Source organism: Macaca fascicularis, chromosome 15, assembly GCF_037993035.2.
Source record: "Macaca fascicularis isolate 582-1 chromosome 15, T2T-MFA8v1.1".
NCBI classification, from domain to species: Eukaryota; Metazoa; Chordata; class Mammalia; order Primates; family Cercopithecidae; genus Macaca; species Macaca fascicularis.
The window spans coordinates 117,393,699-117,411,986 of NC_088389.1; positions in this window are offsets into that span (position 1 = coordinate 117,393,699).

Sequence of the window (18,288 nt, forward strand, 5' to 3'; positions counted from 1 at the left end):
GCTGGAGTGCAGTGGCGTGATCTCGGCTCACTGCAAGCTCCGCCTCCCGGGTTCATGCCAAGAAAGAAACTTTTAAATAACTCTTTCATAAATCTAGATAAACTGTTTTCTAAATAAAAATAACATAGTTTATAAGAGACCTTAACAAATCCCTCAAAAGTCTGCTTTTTATCTTGTGAGGATTTATATAAAGACAATAGACATCCAAAAAAAACCTATCCACAGGGGGAAAAAAGTCTGGCAACAAGCTTGTACAAAATTTGTAAGTTTCAGGTTAATGCTTCTCTAAATAATTTGAGAAAAATACCACAATTGCTTACATATTTATTGCTGGAAATCTGTAATTGTCATAAATGTCTTGGGAAAGATCTATAATCTTATTGATAAGGATTGCAAGCCATCTAATTCATTTTAATGAAATATATACCCTAGGACTTCATCAAACACCTCATTGATGAGTTCACACTTTTCCTAAATTTTAAATCTGCATATGCACTTTACCTGCTCATTTCTTACTGAATTTGATTCAGGTGAATCCAACACATGTTTCTTGAGTTCCCACTGTATGTTCTAGGAAGGTGAATAATTTTTTTTTCAAGTCTTCCAACTCTGTTCCTCTTTTCTTTCTTTATTATTAGACTTTTTTTTTAAGCACTCCTAGTTTTAAGATAATTTTAGAAAAATTGATTGGAGTCCGGGTGTGGTGGCTCATGCTTGTAATCCCAGCACTTTGGGAGGCCGAGGCAGGCGGATCACGAGGTCAGGAGTTCGAGACCATCCTGGCTAACACAGTGAAACCCCGTCTCTACTAAAAATACAAAAAATTAGCTGGGCCTGGTGGCGGGCGCTTGTAGACCCAGCTACTCGGGAGGCTGAGGCGGGAGAATGGTGTGAACCCAGGAAGCGGAGCTTGCAGTGAGCCAAGATTGAGCCACTGCACTCCAGCCTAGGCGACAGAGCGAGACTCCATCTCAAAAAAAAAAGAAAAATTGATTGGAAAGTACAGAGGTTTCCCACACAATTCCTCCTCCTCGCAACTGTTTACTCTATTATTTACATTCTGTATTACATTACTGTGGTACACTCGTTACAACTGATGAACCAATACTGATATTTTATTATTAAAGTCTTCAATTTACATTAGTTCCTTCTTAGTGTTCTTCATTCTATGCATTTTGACAAATGTATAATATCATGTATTCACCTTTCGAATATCATGTAGAGTTTCACTTCCCTCAATTCCCTGGAAGCATTCTGTATTAACCTACAAGGGACCTTAAATCAAATTTTTTCATTTACAGCTTCACCTCTTAAAGCTTCTGGATTTAGTATTTCCTTTTTGTCCATTATAAAAAAAAAAAGGAGGTAAGATTTGGCATGCCATTTGAATTCAAAAGTTGGTCTCTCGGTGGTACCCATCTCCTCAAATGATTAACTATTTATGTTGAAATAGTACTTCTTATAATTCAGTTATCCATCCGGAAATATTTCTGGAGTACCTGCCCTGGGCCAAGCGTTCTGGTCTGTTTTTCTCCTGATTAGTGAAATTTGTGATAGGTGACCTTATGTTACATATCTTTGTTTCATGCATAGACATGCATTTAATTATCAAAGTCCTTTACATGTATATAGTATGAAATGCAAAAGGTTTTTTTTAATCATATAGTTTTAGCAAGCTTCCACTTACCTTTGCACTGAGACTGCCACTTCCGTTAGCCACTGTTATCAATTTCTGGCATGCATTGCCAGAGAAATTACATGTATACACCTACATAAGCGGTGGCTCACGCCTGTAATCCCAGCACTTTGGGAGGCCGAGGCGGGCGGATCACGAGGTCAGGAGATCGAGACCATCCTGGCTAACACGGTGAAACCCCGTATCTACTAAAAATACAAAAAATTAGCCGGGCGAGGTGTCGGGCACCTGTAGTCCCAGCTACTGGGAGGCTGAGGCAGGAGAATAGCGTGAACCCGGGAGGCGGAGCTTGCAGTGAGCCGAGATCGCGCCACTGCGCTCCAGCCTGGGCGACAGAGCGAGACTCCGTCTCAAAAAAAAAAAAAAAAAAAAAGAATCTTTTTAAAAACAACAATCTTTGCCTTGTTTTTTACTTAACAGTATATTTTGGGCACTGTTTCATGTCACTTTGTGAAAAGCTGATGTATTCCTTGCTTATCCTTTTCGATCAGTACATAGCATTCCACTTTTGAGTGTTCCATAAATTATTTAAGCAGTCTCTTAGCCCCTTATTGTTGACTATTTAAATTCAAATTCTTTGTTCTTCCAATGTGGCAGTGAATATTCTTGCACATTTGTCACCTCATAAATATTTTAATGCAGCCATAGGTGGCGTTTGTAGAGGTGGAATTACTCAGTCAAAGAGGAGGTACATTTTAAATGGTGCTAGATCGATTGTTCTATCTCTGTGTCTCTGATAGGTCCATTATTCTCTGTAGAAGTCATGCCAGTGTGCGAGAGTGTTTCCTAATATCATCACCAACATTACATGTTATTAAGCTTTTGGATCTTTGCCCATCTGATAAGTGAACAGTTATGCCATTGTAGCTTTAATTTTAATTTCTCTTATTATATGTAAGTCATACATTATTATTTAAGTCCTCAGGAAATTAATAAGGTAAAGATTGAATACATTGAAGTACAAGGAGGTTAAGTGATCCAACATCATCCAACTCATGAGTGAGGACACCCAGAAAGTGCTCTCCCAAGCCCCTGTCCTGCATCATGCCCCAGCTCCCTGTCCGTAGTATATAGCACAGTGCCAACAGGCTTGGTTACAGGTTTGCATTTTCCTCCACTTGATCAGTAATTGTCAAACAATTATTCCTTTTTGTGAAGAGGAATAGGATTTCTTACTAAAATGGCAAAATCAGTTAATTCTGAAGAATCCTCCCAGATTTCCTTTAAAATTTTAGGAACTCCCTTCCCTCTCACTAGAGACATACTAGAAAAAAAATCAACATTTTTTATCTGGATAATCACTGAATGACTAACATAAAATATCTGGACTTCTGTTTGAGATGAAATGATCCTATTATTGGCGGGACATAGTTGAGAAACAAAGCTTTGCTCTTTCCTCCCTAACTTCCTGCTCTGAAACACCTGTTTCCTTTCTGTATCTGACCAAATTCAGAGCATTGAGTTTCCATACACTATGGAACCCTGAGAATCTTGTGCTTTCTGAGCAGCCAGTGAAGACTTTGCTTTCATTTGTATTTGTTGTGTTTGTCACGTAGAGGCTTGTCTCTGAACCTGAGCTGTCTACTGCCTCACTGTCACAGGCAGTTTGCTGCTCTAAGAGGGTTAAGTGTCCCTTCTTGTACCCTCAAACCCACTCTTGACCCTTGGTTTGGAGGGAAGGGAAGAGACAGAGCCACATGGAAACGAGAAGGCTTCCTGTGGTCCCAGGGCAGAGCGAGCAGTTTGTGGTAGTTTAACAATTATTAAACACATTAACGAAGTGACCAAACGAACCAACTTTCTGGAACAGACGTTATGTCAATCTTGAATTATGCGTTTTTGCTGTTATTATTCTTTATTCATCGAACAGATATTGCACAGCAGTTTGTGTCAGAAGCTGGTCTGTGTTCTAGAGGTCTGGCAGTAACTAACAGGAGGAAATGCCTGCCTGTAGGTCATTTTATCCAATGGCTGTCATCATTTTCTTTCCCCATTTTCATGGTAAATCTGAGAACTGAGTGACCCATCATTACAAAAGTGGGAGTCCGTTTCTGGAATTTCTGGAAAATGCAGATGCCCTCAGGCTTAACCTTATCTCTGTTCTACAAACAAAAGAAGTGAAGTGAATTCCTTCCTAGGACCTTCTAGGTCCTGGAGGAAAAGTCTATGCCATTCTCAAATCTTTGAGAAACATCTGGGGGAAGCATAAACAAGGTGGAAGAAAAGCCTCCCTTTAAAAGCTGATCAGCCACTTTTCTGCCAAGGGCTTGTCAAAATTGCTCAAGAGGGAGGAAAAAAGAGAGAGAAACAAGTGCACATATACATTTTTAAAGTAGCTAGCAACCAAGACAACACCAATTATTTAACCACAGTAAAGAAACCAGCAGCCAAACCACACTGATTATTTAACCGCGTATCCAAGTGCTGAACACAGCCATAGCCAGCCACATTAATTTAATGTAAATATCCCCAGTAACCAGCCACACGGAGTCAAGAACTGCAGCAAGGGCAGCTCCTCACCTTTCCGTGTCTTGTCTCCAGATGTCTGGAGCTGAGAAACTGGCTATCATCCAACCAATATTTTCTTATTTTTTCCCCCTTGGCATTTTTGTTTCTCTAAAAATTGGTACATTCCTTCTCTACTGATCTAGAGTCTCACGTGTATACGCATACTCAGGGAGACATTGCACTCAGTGAACTATGTTCTTTCCCTCTTCATTTTCACCTGCCCTTTTCAAATCAGTCTTTCTCCTTTTTTAACTTCAGTGCTTTCTTTACGGTGCATTGATTCCTACTTCCGTAATTTTCACTAATCATTATAAGTAAAGTTTACTCTCAAGAAGAATTTATCAGGAAAACATGATCTTGCTTTGCCATTTGTCATTACACAATCCATTCCATTGGAATTTACTATAAAATAGGTCCTTTCAGTGAGAAATGCACAGACTCATGGATCTCATAAGCCCAAATGTTCACGTTTGAAAAACACAGCCCGACTTTTAATGGCCACAGGTATGGCGTCTGACTCAAGGTCAGTCAACCCATTGTCTAGCAACCAATCTGATTCCTCTCTTTGGGATTTGAACCAAGAGACATGGAGACTGGCTTGAAATGTGGCATAGATTGGGAGCTGACTGACAGGGCAGGCCATGTGCAAACCGAGCAAGCTTAGCTGGAGAAAGGAGCAGAGAGAAACAGCTGAGGAAGACCCAGTGGTCCAAAGCAGTTAAACGTGAGGCAACTGGTAACCATATGCTTCCCTGAAGTAAGGAGAGAGGCGCCCCACTGCCTGTCCGTGGTCTAGTTCTATTTCTAAGGAACCAGTCTCTGTTTCAGTTGCTATGACCATGAGACTGACTTTGGATATGCCCCATATTACATTTGCGTCAGCAGAAAATAGGGCAAGATTAGGCTTTGGGGTCACCTAGCTAGTCCCTTTTGATTCTGCTCTCTCCTCAGTGCCCACCTTTTCTCCGGCCATGGCATCAGTTTTAAAACGATGATTGTGAATAAAATGTCTATCTCATGTGTAGGGAAGTCTCTTAGGCATAATGTAACAAGCTTAATGAGAACTTGAGCTTTGTGGAGTGAGTCATGGAGCTACTACATAGAGCAAAAGGTTCAGGGTGCCATTGGTGCCTAACCGGCTTGTACAATACCTCATCAATGGCAAAGCACAATGTTGGTGGGCTGAACCTCTTCTCTTTCCCATTGCTTTCGAGTGCTAGGTGCCATATTCTGACTTCTCTGATTCAAATCTAACCAGGCTTTGGGGGTGGGAAATTAGAAGAGCTCTTGGGGCAGGATAAGTTCGAGATGTTTTTTGAACAACCAAATGAGTGTGTGTGTGTGTGTGTGTGTGTGTGTGTGTGTGTGTGTGTGTATGGAGATAAGAGAAAGACTAAGATTGAAAATATCAAAACGCACTTTGGAAAGAAGGGGATGATTGGTCATGTCCAATGCTGTGGAAAGGTCACATAAGCTGAGGACTGAGAAGTGACCATTGCATTGGGTAGAGCAAGATTTTGATCATTAGTGACCTTGACATGAGATAAATCTCATGAGATAAAATGATGAGATAAAATCTGATTATAATGAATTGGGAAGAGAACATGAGGAGATATTGGAAAAAGTGAGTAAAAGCAACTTTTTCCAGGATTTTTAATAGAAATGAGAGAGTTACTCATTGGGGACTTCCCCAGGGGAGGTGGTTGGTTATCAGCACAGATGCTAGGAACAGCCAGGGTTTGAATCTCAGCCTTATAGGAATTAGTTAAACTCACTGAGACTCAAATTTCTTAACCTGTAAAAGGAAGTTCAGAGCATGAAATTATTAACTGAAGAGTTGAGTATCTAGCATGATACACATATTGGCTAACTTAAACCACAGATGAGATGCTTTATTTGTCTAATATCTGTGAGCACACACCTACTGGCTCTTTAAAAGAAACTCATGCAGTTCTGTATATATGACTCTTTACTGCCCATCTGCCGTGTCCTGGTGCTGTGCTGCTCTAGGTGAATGTGAGACAGTACCTGTCCTTCACAGACTCACCAGCTAACCTGAAGCAAGAAGATCCCTCTACTACCACAATGGCGTATCTCTTGCCTGAATAGAACTTCCCTGGGTTATTTCATAAATGCAGATTCCTGGACATCTCCTGGACCTGCAGAAGACTCTGGTAGTGGAGCCTGTAGAACCCCACATGGTACCATCTACAGTGACTTCTTCTGCACACTGGAGTCTGAGGACTCTGGCTAAGGAAACTTGAATGGTTGTGGAAGTTTCTGGGCAGATGAGTGACAAGAGAGCAGCATTTGAAGATGAGCCTGTTAGAACTGATTGGAGGGAAAAGAGGCAGCAGGACTAATTAAGATGAGATTGCCATCAACCAGGGTGAAAAGAGTGCTTAGGCACAAGTAGGAGCAGCGAATATAAAAAGAAGGGCAGACAAGAAAGTTTGTTTTCAAGGCAAAAAATGACAGTGTTTAGTAACCGACTGGAAATAATAAATAAAGGGGGTGTTAGCAGCGGGATGTATCGCGTGGCACCAAAGTAAGTTAGTGAAGGCAAATCTGAACGGGTCTGCAGCAACCTCCATTCTTGCCTTCTCAGAAGAAAGAATTAGACTGAGGGACGTAAGGCAGAGTGAGAGACTGAGGCAAGTTTTAGAGCAGGAGTTAAACTTTATTAAAAAGCTTTAGAGCAGGAACGAAAGCAAGTAAAGTACATTTGGAAGAGGGCCAAGTGGGCGACTTGAGAGACCAAGTGTACGTTTGACCTTTGATCCGAGATTTTACACGTTGGCATGCTTCTGGAGGGTTGCACCCCTTCTCCCCCGATCCTCCCCTGATTCCTCCCTTGGGGTGGGCTGTGCACATGTGCTATGTGTCAACTGCTGGCACTTGGGAGGGGCCACATGCCTAGTGTGTCTACTGGAATTGTAAGTGTGCTCACTTGAGGCGTTCTTCCCTGACCAGTCGAATGTTCCTAGAAGGTCATATACCAGATAAACGCCACCATTTTACCTCTTCTTAATGCATATGCTTGAGCACACTCCCCCAGCTCCTGAGATCTTATCAGGAAGCTGCTGATCACCAGTTTCAGGGTTTTTTTTTTTTTTTTTCTATCTATTAGGAGACTGCCTGTCCCTGGTTCTGGCTATGACCAATTATTATTTTAGAGAACCTGTAACAACGCCTGACCATTTCCTGACGGTGACCTGACACTCCTGGGTGGGGAGCCCTCTGCTGCTCTACTCATGCCTGATTGGCTACCCACTGTAATAGAAGGGAGGATGACTCCAAGGTTTCATTCAAGGAGGCTGCTCCCCTTAGTTTCAGATTTGTTTTTCTGCCTCCTCAACATCTCTACTCAGAAGTCCAATAGTCACGGTAATGGAGCACATCAAAAGCATAAGCCCGAATTTCCATTTTCCCCAAACCCACTTCTCCCCCAGCCTCTTCCCCATCTCAGCAACTTACAACTCAGGACAAGACTCTGAGGTGATTTTTGAACTCCCATTTCTTCCATAGTCCCATAACCAAATCCTTCAGCTATACTTTCAAAACCAATCAACAATCTTTCTAGTTTTCATTGCCTCCAACTTGACCATTGTGGCCCAACCAACATTAACCTTGGCCTGAACTATGACAACAGCTTCCTAACTTGTCACTGCTTCTACCCTTGTTCTTCATAAACTATTCAGACCATGTCACTTCTCTGCTCAGATCCCTTTAATGGTTCCCCCAATTCATTCCAAGTCAAAGCCAAAGTCCTTACAGTGGCCCACAGGATCCTACATGATCCCATCCCCCGGCACCTCCCTGACCTCACCTCTTCTCGCTGCCCCATAAGCAATCTGCTGGAGACCTTCAGGTGGCTGTGTTGTCACTTATATTTGGCAAGCCGGCTCCTAAATCTGGTCCTTTGTTCCTGCCATTCACTCTGCTGTTGGTGGACCTAAACTTCCTCCGTCCTTCCCTCTCCATCAAGGTTTTGGAGGTGGTATTCCTTGCCTTATATACAATCCTTCCAGAAATCCACATGATGGACTATTATTATTATTCCAATAATGTCACTGTGTCATCTTCACAGAGGCCTTTCATGACCTTCCTACATGGAACAACATTAATCAAGTAACTAGTTGTGACTCTCCACCTGCCTTGTTCTGCTTAGTTTTTACATTTGCCCTTATCTCTTGGTATATTATATACTTACTTTTCTATTATCTGTCACCCAAAAACAGAATGTAAAATGCTAAGAGAAGAGCATTTATATAGTTTATTTAGTGCTAGATCCCCTGAGCCTTGAACAGAGACCAGTACCTAAACCCTCACAAACATTCGTTGAATAAATGTCAAGACTGAATTAAGAGGCAACGTAGCTACTAGGAAAGAACGTGGGCTCTTGAGCCAGGTGGGCTGGGTTTGTAACTTGGCTCTACTTCTTACTTAATAAGTAATCTTGCACAAGTTACTTTGCATCTCCATGCCTCAGTTTTCTTATCTGTAGAATGCAGGTATTAATAAGAGCCCTCTGCAGCCATTTTAAACATAGCTACACATTCTTTAACACGCTTCTGTGGAGAGTAAGGTCTGTGTTCCCCCCACCCCTAACTCTGAGCAGGCTTGTGACTGCTTTGATCAGCAGAATACAACAGAAGTAATGCTTCCAAGGCTAGGTACACAAAGTGATCTAGCTTCTGCCTTACTCACAGGAACCCTTGTCCTTGGAGTTCAGAGCTGCCACGTAAGAAGTACAAGTGCTTTGAGGCCGCCATGTTGGGGGGATCCTCAAACTACATGGCGAGGCAATAAGCAGGTACTCCAATCTGCAGTTCCAACTGAGTCCCGCCTTCAAATCATCGCAAGCCAATGTCAGATGTGTAGAAAGAATCACCCAGATGATTCCATCCCCCTGCAGCTGCTCAGTTGGTCAGTTCACCTGCAGCTGTTCAGGTCTTTGGAGCTAAGACCTCAGATGTTGTAGAGGAGAAACAGGTCACTCCCATCTGATTTCCTATGTCCAATTTACTGATCCAGATAATCTGTAAAATGGCTGTTCTTCTATACCACTAAGTGGAATAATATTGTATTATGTCTATGAGTACAGTATTAGAGTATTAAATATTGGAGTATATGAATATAAGTATTAGAGTTAGGTCTCGCTCACTGGTGTGTTTCTCTGAGCATGTAGCGTTGGTGTGAGGCCTAAAGGAGGCCTCACTGATTTCATAAATGCACTCGTGTTCATTATCGTCTATAAACTTCTTGGAAAACATTGTTTTTCAATAATTTTCTCCAATCTTGCCTTGAAATTTGCCCTATTTGCCGAGAAGTTGATTGGTAGTCTTATAAGATTTAGATTGAAGTTTATGGATGACATGGCTAGTATTGCTAAGAATGTACAGTGCAGCGTAAACACGGAAGTCTTGCATAATCTTTTCCTGGACTTGTGCTTTTTTGAACTGGGTTCAAATCTAAACTGAGCAAGGCCACACAGGGCGTTAAAGCAAAAAATGTACAGTTGGAATGCACTGAACCCCCTCGATTGGGGGAGATAGGCCTTGAAGGAGGTGATTTTTAAGAACCTGCCTTTTATTTCCAGTCACCTGGCAAGCCAATCTAAGAAAATATACCACACAAATGTGATTTTCTAGTGACACAATTGTCTAGAGAGAAAAACAACTTCAAACATATCATGGTGTTTTGGAAATTATTTGCTGAATATGTCAACATACCCTTTGAAAGAAAAGCAGTTGCCTAGCTTTTGGACTCTTCTCATGTGCAGATTTCTCAAATTTTGAAATAACAAAATCCTTAAAATAATTACTTGGATGTGACTCACATTTTTTAGACGGCCTGTTGGATACTTTGCTGCAAATAATTTCATGTGTCTAACTTTGCTACAAATAATTTCATGTGTCTAATTTCATGGTACAGCTACATAGGGCAAGAAGGAAAAAATAGGAGGGCAGGGAAGCTAAAGAAGAAAGGGAAAAGCAAGCAATGTTTAGATGTAATTGTTTGAGAGTGCTGCCTTAGGAAATATTAATCTCATTTGAAGTTTGTAGTCTCTGAATTCTTTTTTTTTTTTTTTTTTTTTTGAGATGGAGTCTCGCTCTGTCATCCAGGCTGGAGTGCAGTGGCATGATCTTGACTCACTGCCACCTCTGCCTCCTGGGCTCAAGCAATTCTCCTGCCTCAGCCTCCTGAGTAGCTGGGATTACAGGCGTGTGCCACCATGCCTGGCTAATTTTTGTATTTTTAGTAGAGACAGAGTTTCACCATTTTAGCCAGCCTGGTCTCAAACTCCTGACCTCAGGTGGTCCACCCGCCTCAGCCTCCCAAAGTGCTGGGATTACAGGCTTGAGTCACGGCGCTCAGCCTAGTCTCTGAATTTTTACTACAGCAAATATTAATGCTTCAGTGTCATATATAGCCAGTAAGGCAGAGTCCTCATACTCAAAGTGAAACATATTTAGGACTGTTTTTTCTCAGTAACAGTGAAATCAGAGGGTAACGGTGTTACTAATGATTTCCTATGTATTGACCCAGGGTAGAAAGTTCCTTTCTAGGGGCCGTTGACTTTATGACTCAGGATTATTATCTGAGAGTGTGGGAAGCGTGGTTGGGAGGGTCAGTGGCCAAATAAACAACCTGGGGAACCCTTGTGTCTTAAACAAGGGAAGGACATATTTATTAAACACACATGGCAATGTGGTTTAAATTTGTGTCCCTGCTCAAATCTCATGTCCAATTTTAATCCCTAATGTTGGAGGTAGGGTCTGGTGGGAGGGGATTGCATCATGGGGGCGGTGTTCTCATGAGTGGTTTAGCACCACTCATCCTTGGTACTGTATAGTGGGTGAGTTCTTACGAGAGATCTGGTTGTTTAAAAGTGTGAGGCACATCCCCGCTCCCCCTTCCTCCTGCTCTGGCCATTTGAAGTGCTCTCTCCCACTTTGCCTTCTGCCATGTTTGTAAGTTTCTCGAGGACTCTCTCGAAGCTGAGCAGATGCCAGCACATGTTCCTGTGCAGTCTGTGGAACCACGAGCCAATTACACCTCTTTTCTTTATAAATTACCTGGTCTCAGGTATTTCTTTATAGCAGGGTAAGAACCGACTAATACACATGGGCAACTGATTTTGCCATTTACATTGCAATTTTATTTTAGTGGTTAGCCCAATATTCCACCTTGCAAAACTATCTCCTTCATGGATCTCTTTATTTATTTATTTTGAGACAGAGTCTTGCTCTGTTGTCCAGGTTGGAGTGCAGTGGTGTGATCTCAGCTCACTGCAACCTCCACCTCCTGGGTTCAAGCAATTCTCCTGCCTTAGCCTCCCCGGTAGCTGGGATTACAGGCGCGCACCACCATGCCCAGCTGATTTTTGTGTTTTTAGTAGAGACAAGGTTTCATTATGTTGGCCAGGCTGGTCTTGAACTCCTGACCTCATGATCCACCTGCCTCAGCCTTCCAAAGTGCTGGGATTACAGGAGTGAGACACCGCACCCAGCCAAGGATTATCATTATTATTGATGATTAAATTTTTTTTTGAGACAGATTCTCGCTCTGTCACCCAGGCTGGAGTGCAGTGGCATGATCTTGGCTCACTGCAGGCTACCCGAGTAGCTGGGACTACAGGTGCCCACCACCATGCCCGGCTAATTTTTTGTATTTTCAGTGGAGATGGGGTTTCACCATGTTAACCAGGATGGTCTTGACCTCCTGACCAAGTGATCCACCCACCTCAGCCTCCCAAAGTGCTGGGATTACAGGCGTGAGCCGCTGCGCCTGGCCACTGATGAATAATTTTTATTGAGCATTCATACTTTCAGGAGATGTTGTGGGCTGAACACATATTCTATGCTAGAGTGTACTAGTCTTATATGTGCACCATGCCCTTAATCCTAACTTCATTCTGCCTATTTGCAGATGTATGGCTTGAGATGCCCAGTGCCACAGTGCTAGCAAGCAACTGTGATTTGGAGCTAGATCTCTCTGACTCCAACATCTTGCCTCCCTTGCCTCACTGTACATGATGTGCTATGAAGTGCTTACTTTGAGCAGCTGCTGGGAAACTGGTCTACTGGGGCCTTAAACAATCATTTGGTCTTTAGTCCCTGGTTTAATGTTGGCCAATTATTTTAGCCAACAAACCAAGCAGGTTGGAGGAGTGGGCTGGCTTTGACATCAGCATGTCAAGACTGGCAACCCAGCCTCAGCTCTGATATCATCACGGTGAAGTCAGCCTGGCGTGGCCCCCACTCACAATTGCTGTCAGAATTGTGGTCTAGCCACAAGCCAGACACCATAGGCTCCAAGAACTGGTAAAAAGCCTGGGTGAAACAGATTGGTGGGAAATGTGCATTCCGTGGGCAGCCAGCTTCCCAAGGTTGCCAACTTTGCTTTCCTAAAGAGAAGGAAGATTAAGTAGTTAGCTGCCTTGGATTCAGGATGCCGATTTCACACTACACATGTGCAGAGTGATCCCTTTTGATTGTTTAGGCAACGCTGGAGAGAAATGTGTCTAAAATTATTTGATGTCATTTCAAATGTTCCTATTCTCTATTTTGTGTATGAGTTTCTTGGTGACTTCTTTGAGTCATTCTGATATTTGTGTGCATAGCTCAATGTATATGTGACATAAGCTGTTTTGAGCACATACATTATAATGTGTCAGGGACAACAGTGCCTCTCTCTTTTCTGAATGTATTTAGCCACTTAGTGTTAACTAAGCTGACATTCCACCATTGTGCCATCCTTGAGCCATTGGCTCTGGATCCAGCCCCTGTCCTTCCCCTTCTGTCCCCTCTTCTGCATCCCTGAGAGCTTCACCCTGCTGGCTGACTTTCTCAGACTTCCTCGTAAGCTGTTTTTCAGCAGGGTTTGGCTGAGGGGAGGCACTGGTGAGGGACAAAGGAGAAAGAAGGAAGGGAGAATCCAGGATGTTTTTCTTGTCCCTCTTTGCCTCAAGCAGCGTCCCCCAACTCCACACCTCCATTACCCACTTGGCTGCCATAGTTCTCACTGGTTCCTGTGACCCGACCCTTGGGCTCTGGTAACTACGGTCTTTCTCTCTGTCCTTCTAGCCTTGGAGACATGACAGCTCCCTGCTCGTGCAGATCTCTGGGTTACACCGCTGTGCCTGGTTCAGCGTCTTAGCATCTATTATCTATGTGAGGAATTTAATTCTCTCTCTTTGATGTACCCACAGTGGTTTCTGCCTTCCTAGGTGGATCCTGATAAATATAATTATGCTAGTTTTTGTCGCACTCTGGAATGTTTCAGATGCCTATGAATTGCCTTTGAGAGATTTTGGTAAAATATAGTTTAGGGGTCTTTCTTTCAATTCACCAAACATTCAGTGGGTACCTACTATGCACAACACAAGTTTGTAGGTGAATAGTTATGGATTGTTACACAGCCAGGACCTAAAAAGGATGAGACGATCTGAAGAACTTTCTTTTCAGGTCAGTGGAATATAATCGGCACAACTGATTTATTGCCTGCACTTAATGAGAGATATTAGGAGACAGAAACATTTATTAATGTTCTTGTTTGAGCAGTGTTAATGTCAAGGCTTGTTATATGGGGGTGCCATCAAATCGCCTGTTGGTACATATTCTCACAGTGCACCAAAAATTTCATCCAAATAAATTATTGTTATTATTATTTCAACTGATTCATTTGGCAGGAAGAGTTGGGATCATATTCAGAAGAGTGGAACATGAGCCATGTTTCCTCCTGCCCTTGATGTAGGCAGTCTGGTGTTGAGCTAAGTGAGTGATTAAGCTCGCTTCTTCCTTCCTTCCTTCCTTCCTTCCTTCCTTCCTTCCTTCCTTCCTTCCTTCCTTCCTTCCTTCCTTCCTTTCCTTCCCTCCCTCCTTCCTTCCTTCCTTCCCTCTCCCCCTCCCTTCCTCTTCTTTCTCTCTCTCTCTCTTTCTTTCTTTTCTTGATGGAGTCTCGCTCTGTCCCCCAGGCTGGAGTGCAGTGGCACCATCTCAGCTCACTGCAACGTCCGCCTCCGAGGTTCACACCATTCTCCTCTCTCAACCTCCCAAGTAGCTGGGACTACAGGTGCCTGCCACCATGCCGGGCTAATTTTTTCGTATTTTTAGTAGAGATTGGGTTTCACTGTGTTAGCCAGGATGGTCTCGATCTCCTGACCTCGTGATCTGCCTGCCTCAGCCTCCCAAAGTGCTGGGATTATAAGCGTGAGTTACCACACCCGGCTGATTAAAACCTTTTCTATAGTGTCAGGCATTGACCTATGAGACCTGTGAGGTCCACACACTGATAACCAATTCCCTAGGAATGATGAGGAAGACACAGAAGATGGGAGCTATGAGAGCAGCATTTTGTGATTTTTCATGATGTAACTGATACTTTCTGTGAGCAAATAAGCTACTGGCTAGGTTCATCACAAATGGCCTGTGGTGACTGAAGAGTTGTGCATATTCTTACTAAAGGACATGTATGCAAATTCTTATCAATGTTATAAATCATGGTATTTTGAGGGATGCCAAGAAATTGATCATTTTCACTTACTGAAATCATCTAATGCCTCTTAGAGGTGAACGTCAGAGTTTGGAATAACAAGTATCTTTTACCGCTCTTCCCTGATACTGCTTTCCTGTCAAACTGCCTCCTGTGTTAGAGGTTGTTAAATTCCAGTTGTGGGCTCAGTGGAGGTGTAGTAGCCCTAAGTTAGTATCAGAATATCCTTTGATAACATGAAAAAAAGAAAGGGGTGGAGGAGAAAGAGAAGAGGAGGGGAGGAGGGAAGGGTGACAAGGAGTTAAGGAAGAGTGATGGATAAGGCCATGGCCATTCCAGATGCTGTTGTCTGAGCTACTACCTGTTTGTCCTGTTGCCTTAGGAACGGGGACTGCATTAGCCCAGTAGGGATGGCGTGTGGGGCTTTCAATTTGTTTTCATTTTCTTACTCAGATAGGAGTCAAGCTTCATTTCCTTAACTTACCTCTCTTATTATTTTATACTTAAAGTATGCTTTTATTCTTAAATTTTTAAGTATAAAAAACAATCTCACCTCCATTTTTCTTCTTGAAACCCAGTCAATCTTGTAAGCTAATTGTTTGTCAGTTCGCCATTCTCCCAGCTAGATCTGAGACACAATCATTTGAAGTTCCTTTTTATGTTTGCCCAATGAAAAGTCCAATTCATCCCTTAACTTTCCTTAGTAATCGAAGGAGGTGAAATACACCATCTATTTGGTTTGTTAAAAAGTGGTGCCTTTGGATATCACATTAATTGGGTTTAAAGCATGGGCAAAATTGAATATCTAGCAGGCCTGGAAGTTATATTTAAAGCTATTTTCCCCTCTCGGTGGAAACAAAATACAAAATATTCATGATAGGTTGAGATTTAAAATGGTAGTTCCATAAGAAGGTGGTTCTTTCCTCTCTGTCTCCCCATGTACCTCTTTTAAAAAGTTCCCGAATTTAGAATACAAAATAATAGTAAACGGTATTTTGAAAACAATGCAGCCTAGTTGGTGTTGAAAAGTTTAAAGATTTAAAGGTTCTGTTTGTGAAGGAATTTGCTAACTATCCTGCAAATGTTCCTTCTTTTTATCCCTTATGCGTCATAGTTTCCTTAACATTCTCTTCCTCCCTTTCTTTCTATGGCTTTAGCTCTCCATATTGTTCTCTTTTTTAAAGCAGTGAAGATAAGTTCAAAGAATGCTTAAAACTTCTTTTCTTTCCCTGGAAACAAGACTATGCCTCAGTGCCAAAGTCCTAAGGCCCTGTCTTGATGAGAAGCCCTCTTACTTTAATTGTAACCTTTTCCAGAAAGTTCTCTCCCAACTCAGTGACTTGTGTATCCTGGATTTAATTTTATTGGGTGAGTTGCAACATTGAATTTGGCCTTACTTCCTGACTCCACCTAACTTTCTAAGCCCCCCACTGAAATAATCAAATAGTGGGTAACAAATATCTGTATTTTTTTCAGAGGGCTTAAAATGGCAAATTTTTAAAGAGTCCTTGGATGATCAGAAAGCTATCCTAACAACTCCAAACCATGGCTTGGAATCAGTGTTCTTATCCTTTAAAAAAAAGACCCATTGGTAGCACTCATTTTTAAGATTTGCCGATCAGCATAATATTAAAGTCACCTGATCACTTTGCAGTCATCTTAGTCAGTATTTTGAATTCCTAAGTTAATATCACCTTTAGAAATAAAGTCAAATGTCTTTGTTTTAGTTACATTATTAATCTTTCATAATGCAATTGAAAATGAACTCTAGTGGCTGAATTTATTATTAATTTCTTTTTAAAGTAGAGATAATCTTCATTTCTCTTACATGGGGCATTAAACACACACACAACCAACCTACCAACGTAGATTCAATTCTTTTCCCTGGTGTAAACATGGTAGATCCCACAATGCCTAGGCAACTGTGCTAGAAATGGGGCCTCAAGCTGCTTATTCCAAGCTTCCTCTCTGGTGAGCCTTGCCTAGAACTCCTCTCCCCTCTCCCGGGACTCAGGTCCTCCCCAGCAAACGATTTTTCTCTCTCCCCTCTTGCTCTCTCTCTTGCCCTTCCCTTCCCACAGCAATTTAAACAATAAAGGCAGAAGCCTGAAACCAAAAAATTACATTGAGGAAAAGTATAGGTAATATGAGGGATGTTCTGCTTCCCCTATTTTGTGGGATTCATTGAGCAAATGATTTGTCATACAACCTAACTCCTGGTAAGACCAGCTTACCAGCTAGTCTTACAAAGTATAGCTAACCAAATTGACAGTTTTGCTTAAGGTGGGTCCTGAATATATAGAGCTTCTATAGTCATTATGATTCCTCATGAAACTTGACTTTCCTGAGCCATCTTTGCCATGAAAAGCGTTTGGTAGCCCTTCCCTATGTTTCATTTCTCTCCTCCCCTCACATACACACATATTGCTGCTACTGCTCCTCTTCCTTCTCCTCACACACACACCTCTCCCTTAAGAAAGAGTTCGAGAATCACAGAGCTGGAGAGAGATAGGACTTGCCTGAGTTCCAGAATATTCCTAATGATGAGGTAGATCACTTCAATCCCCACAAACATGGATGTGGCATTGAAGCGTCGTTGCAAATATGCTGCTAGTCTTCAGGGCCTCTTGCATTTGGTAATTAAGGTAGGGCTTCACTGTTCTCTGAGTTATAGTAGATTTTCAAATTTTTAACATATCTCACTTCCAATATACATAAACCATTAGATTAAGATTATTTTGAGCATAAATTATTTGAGATTATCCATGTGACTACCCACGTTGCATTTGATCATATGACCAATAGCCAGCTATGAAATCTTCATCAATAAAATAATTTCAGGTGTCACTATAACTTCTTCACCCCAGAAAAAGACTACGATGACCCTCAGATAAGAATTTGATGTATTTGGCAACCTCAAAATGTCAGAGGAGTATTTGTGTAGTTAAAAGAGTGTTCTAACCAAAGCTATATGGTTATTCCTTGTAGATGGCAAAGAGAGAATGAGAGCATTGTTGGGGTTTCAGGGATTGCATTAACAGAGCTCTGTGTAACACGGTGAAGTACAACTCCACTGGGAGAGAGGCAGTTTTGCAAATTATGGTGCAGTCAGGTAATTACTCCTCTCCCTCCGAGTTTAGTTGATACTCTCTGAGATTTAAAGTTTGTCTCTGTGAGATATGTAAGTATGTGTGTTCAACAGTCTCTCCATCATGTAAAGGAAGCTAGATGGCTTGTTCATTGACTTAAAAGGCTAATTGCCAGCAATCACAATTCCTTTTAGTCTGCTGTTCCTCTCAGAGAGAAAGTGTTCTAAACTGGAGGAAATATAGTGCTGAGGAGAGAAAAGGACAGATTGTGAATTGAGCCCGTGATGAGGGCCAAAAAGCCTGCGGAGTTTCACACCATGGAGATTAGAAGAAGAAATGGTGGAGGGAGGTACTGGCCAGGTGATCAAGGTCAAGGTGAATAACTTGAGTGTGAGCTGGAGGAAATCCCTTATGAAGGCACTTTTCCCTTCAACTGTCGGCACTTTCCCCCAGAAGTGTGAGAGAAGACAGTTTTAAAGTATAATTGTAAGTTTT